Raw genomic sequence first — 6,000 nt, forward strand, 5'->3', positions numbered from 1 at the left:
TTGACTTTGACTTATTGCCTCCCTGCGTCCGTCAACCTGAGGCGCAGATATTAGGCCTCAAGTGCCTGTTACAACACTGGCAACCACACCCTTCTTATCAGAACACAGTAATGGTGCTTGGCGGCAGAAATAAGCATGGCGATAGTAGGTACAAAAAGCTCCACTACTCTATACTGTTGCCATATTGTCTATGGAGACTACCACTTGGTCCACATAGTGGGGATCTACCAACGCTGAGTTTCCGATTTCGGGGTTCAGTTGCTAGCCACCTTTGCTCCAGCGTTCCATCGGTGACACGAGCTTTGTGCCCCACCCAATGCCATTTTAACTTCACTACTTGTTCAGCTATAATTCTTCTAAGAATCTCTGAAATTCCGATTTGATCTCAAGGAGAATCAAGGAGAAAATCCGAAAATAGGCTAGGTTATAGTTATCTAAATTTTTAGTCTAGAATTCGATTTGAATGCAAGGTGAGTAAATGTTATACGTCGAAGCCGAGCCGCATGAATTCATAATAAAAATAGCATTTCGTTACTCAAGGTAATCGACGTGTGTATTAATCTATTTTAAGATACATTATTATTGGTAACATGTTGGTAACATAGAAAGCTGCATGCTCGGCGTTACAATACAAAAAATAGTAGGCAACTAAGCAATTAAACATTAATTTAGGTAGATGTTTTAATAATAATTGCGTTGCTATAATATTTTGTTGGACTTAAAAACAGGAGGCTCAAAATTTGATGCGTAGTGCTATTGCATAAGTGTGTAGGTACATAGATTTCTTAACAACGATTTCTCTGACGTTTCATGGTCGACGATCATGTTTTATACATTCGGTAAGGCAAGTCTTAGTATCGATGATATTGCACTCTGGAGTGTAAATCTACCATGATACAGTCCGTAGGACAAGACGTCGAGAGAGGGATATATCGCTGCTCACAGTAAAAGTTTACAGCCTTGTCACAAGAACTGATTGACCTGACGTAACATGGCTAATTGACGTTATTTATTCCATTCGGTAAGGAAAGCCGTCGAATAGGTACCATTATTACGTTATCTTTGATTGATTCGATTTTAACTACCGTAGATTAGTATGATTTCTTTTATAGAAATTGTTACGAATTATCATGGTCCTATATGGGCGATAAATTAAAGAGCAACTTATTTTAATTTATTTATTTGCTTTTCAAGGGAAACAAACAGTACTATTACACATAAGAGTAATGTCTTATTTTTATATCACATAAAATAATGAAGTTTCCACAACTTAGAATGATCAACGAACTCAGTTGGCAATGATTCATTCTAAAAACTTCAGTTTGACTAAAACTGTATGTGCTCATGACAAAAATAGGTAGGTACAACACCGGTAGGAGTCTAAGCTCGACTGTCCAAGACTAGTGGAGTTCTAACATAATATGTTTCACACATCCCATAACGATTACCGGATAATATAAATTTAAGCTTCTTCTTTTTAAGTTGCTGACAATCGTTTAGAAACTGTACCAAATGAAATCGAAATATACATTGGAACTTTGAAAGCCTTATTAAAGCTTGTAAAATACGTAGATAAGCTATAGAAGCATTTAGTTTGATTTGAAAACTAGCTGCTGCCTGTGGATATTGCACGCGTTTGTTTCGATTTACACCCCTCAGAACGGTACCCGAAGATTTTTCGGATTAAATCCCTTATGTCCTAATCTTTCCTCCAGGATGCTATCCAGCTATACAAGTGGCAAATTTCGTTAAGATCGGTGCAGTTATTGCAAAGAACATAAGAACCAAAATACAAACTAACACACTTTCGAATTTATATATATTCTTTTATATTTACGTAGTAAGTACTTAGGGGGAACTATTGATTAAATCTTTGTGGTCTAATGAGAGGCTTCGGCCGTGGCTACTTACCACCTTAAAGACTAAGACGTGCCGCCAAGTATTTAGCGTTCGGTAACAATGTCCAATCGAAACCAGGATATGTGTTTAATATAGCTGCCGTTCATGATTCTATTACAGTCAAAGGCGTGGAGTGGAAAGAATATTATTAGCACTGCAATACACATGAATGGATGAGTTACTTGAAGAACAAACCCTTGCTCTTCAAGTAACTCATCCATTGATGAAATAGTTCAGCAACTTGCGAAGTGAAACTTGAAACTGTGCGGGCCAAATAGCTCGAAAGGCCGCTGAACGATGGAATCCAGCTGAAAAGGTGCCAATATAAGCGTAGGTTGAGCCCTCCACGCACTGGACAGAAGAATAAAAAGAGTTCTAGGAAACCCCCTGGGCACAAACGTCACGCTATCCTACACAATACACCCTTAGCCACCGCGTTGACTCACCCGCCTTCCTTTCTCACGAATTGGGCTACCGAACGTAAGATCTTCTAAGATTTTCATCCCCTAAACTTTGGGGTTAGAGTTTTATAAATACTTAAACATGTGTTTCAATATTTTATTTGTTAACCTAAATACCCTTTTTCATCGATATTACCTCAAAAATGATTTTTATGCAATGAATCACACCCTTCGGCGTGAAAAATTAATTATAAATATTTAAAGGCTTCCTTCCTTAAGGAATTCTTAAGAATTGGGCTATGAAATGCAAAAAAGTTTTTGTAATTCGATTGGTAGTTCCAGAGATTAGCACTTTAAAACCAAAAAAAATGGTACTATCACTTATACTCTATGTATGGTATCTAACTCGCATAGTCTTTTTAATATTATTGGTGGCATCTTGATGAGACTTACAATTTGTCCAAGACATTAAGTCGGCTACCGAAAGTCATTTTGTGTAAAAGTCATCTTGTTGATATTCATATTCGAAATGTTATTGTCACGTGTAATTACATCAGGTTAGAGGCACGGTTTACAAAATACAAGCGTTCTTCAAATAAATTGGCACTCTTGGGCGGTAGACATAATATAGGGCGAGGCGTCTATACGTACGTAGCACCATGTATACGATAATCAATAGATATTTTCAGGAGGCTTTCGCGGAGAGCGAAAGCGACGCTTGCATAGCGCCATCTCTCTCTCGCCTGTAATTTGTGCATACTATGGGAGAGCATGCGATAAATCTGTTAAATCATATTTGATTTTGTTTTTTTTGGCTCTGTGTAAGTTATCATTAAGCTGTTATGTTAGTTGAAATCTTGTGTGATAACTTACTCGAACAAGATTGAAATAAGAAGAGAATGTTATTAATTATTATGTTTGTATGTATCTAAATACTTAAATACATACGCAGAAATATTTTCCTTGTGTCATTGGAATTTTATGGTTTACTTACCTATAACAGCATTTGTTACTCGTACAATAGTAATAGTAATTTTAATTATTATCTTGTATTGTGGTGACACATTGTTTGTTATATGTGCCTACTAGAATGTACAAATATATATTGAACTTATTCAGAATGGCCCATGGCTTTAAAAAACGTAGCCTGGATTGGCTCTAGCATAGTTCTCTACATGCATCTAATAGCTAATCGAAAAAGATATAGCTATTTTTAAGATAGCACCGATCAAACTCCTGTTTGAGTTACGCCTTAGTAAATTTATATCCAAATAAGCTTAAAAAGATTTAATAAAACAGTTAAGTATATTAAAATCACAGTCAGATACTTTATAGTAATGTTTATAGAATTGCATGGCTGTGTTTTGATACAGTTGAGATTTAAACTTAGACGGTTTAATTGTAATTTTTTTCTAGTAATCTGATGAGTTTAATCTGTTTTCTTAGTATATACTACAATCACTGCCAGGCCCTGTGTGCTCTGTAGACTGTAGTCTACGTAGGTATATAGTCCATCGCCGTATCGCTTCGTACCTAGGCACTATGTTGTAGCCTGCATCATCGGCTTTAGTATTCACATGGTAACAGCGAAAATCAAACTTACACTGCTATCATTTGAGTGAATCTATAATTATTTCTTTTGCGGTGTCGGGTGTGTGAGGTACGTCGATGTTATAGGTTGTGGGCTTAATTGGTTTGTAGATGTTATTTAAACTAATGAAAGATTTATGATTAATTTAATTTGGTAGTTTTTTTTGAGAGATTAAAGTAATGAAATGCTTAGGTAATTATAATAATTCTCGTAACAAGATTTTAGAGTTTAATATTATAATGGCGGGAAGAGATTCACAGTCACTATGGGATGTGACCTACTAAGAACAGTTTTTCTGCGTTATAGTCTTACACAGTGGCGTGCACTTGATACATGCACAAAAGCTCTGCATACCCTAAATTTTTTGTATAACTCAGTAATGCGAAGGATTGTTCCATTTTATGGCATCTGCCTTCTTTATGCATACCCTGGTCAAAAACTCTGTGCACGCCACTGGTCTTACATATATAAAAACATTTTTTTTGGGCTTTTGTGACTGCTGTTTAAAAAAATAATATAATATGAGAAATGTGTCCATTGCACAGGTCTTATGTGGCTAATGCATAGCTTCTCATAGGATAGGGGAATATACAACAGTAATAAAAGCATTACATAATTCGCTGTAATATCTTCCGGGATTAAACCTCGTCAAATCTCAGGCATTTAACCAGTGCTTTGGCTTGATAATAATGCTGTCTCAGATTCCCTAGCAATAAACATTTACGCAGCAACAGTGTGGACTGCTTTTTGCTAGATACAATACATACAGGTCCAACATGAAGCTCTGGGATATGTAAACACCATTAATGTATAAATAATCACTGCTTTGTGCTAATATATAAGCATAGCATCTATCTAGGTATCACATAGAGTTACTTGGAGAACTGAGGAAATAACTCACAGCCGCAGCGAAAGTACTGTTCATGACGGCAACGAGTAACTATAAAGTATAGAAACCGATGGTCATAAAAGATGTTTTTTCTATTAGATTGACATTGACTGAAAAACATCTGATGGGGCATACTCAAGGCATATATAGCCGCTATTTAATAATTACGTAGTTTTCTTTATTTAAAAGTATTAAAATGTTTATTAGTATGTATGAAATGACGTGGAATTAAAGGCTATTTTTATTTTTTATTTTATTTTTATTAGTTTTTTTTTATAGTAGAGGTAGTAGTTACTAATTGACTGAGCAAACAGACGGCCAACCTGATGTTAAATGCAAAACAAACGCTTTTAAATAGACCAAAACATCACAGGGCATGCAAGGAAAACGTCCTACAAAGTGCCATCCTATGTCCAACCTGAGGCAAAGGTATTAAGCATCATGCCCTGTAATAACTCCGGCAGCCACGCCCTTCAGACCTAGATACAAAAATGCTACTTAGAGGAACAAATAAGCATGGCAGTAGAAGGTACTTCCTTGGACGAGCTCTGTTAAAAAAGCACTACTGTAAACTGAACAGACATCAGTCGATTTTGTATGTCACAGACAGGCCTTAGAAGTCTACATAAGTGACGAAGACCGGATCAAATCGACGCGACGCGGTCCGTTCAACGTTCTCATGGCAACAGGGAAAAGCAAACTTCTTCATATAACAGTCATTTATTGTGTTGGAATATCCATTAAAAAGCCGAGTTGACATGAATAAATTATTTTTATAGCAGTCGTATAGGAGGTAGGTGTTCTGCTTGGAGGCGGGGGTGTGAGTGCAGACGGGGGTAGATTAAATTTCGTACCACATAGCTACGTAGCCTCGAGCTCGCTTGTATTCATCACCGTTAGGGTTGGAATTGCTTCCCGGCGTATTTCATCTCACAATGCTGTTTTGACGTACCTAGATATAAATTCTAATAGGTAGGTATACAAACACAGGTGAAATCAACTTAAATTTTATTGATTAAAGTTGTTTTACTTCTTTACCGTAAAGAATGTTTAGAAAGAATATCGTACTGTCTACTGTTGTTCAATATGATATACTAAAGGGTGTAATATATTAAGTACCTTAAGGTATTTTTTATTCCAGTGTAGTTTTAAAAGGTCCCGGGCTCGTTTTCAGCAGAGGAGATTTGGGAATTTATTCTTTCAAAATTTTCTGGTATGGT

This window comes from Pararge aegeria, chromosome 3, assembly GCF_905163445.1.
Source record: "Pararge aegeria chromosome 3, ilParAegt1.1, whole genome shotgun sequence".
Lineage (NCBI taxonomy): Eukaryota > Metazoa > Arthropoda > Insecta > Lepidoptera > Nymphalidae > Pararge > Pararge aegeria.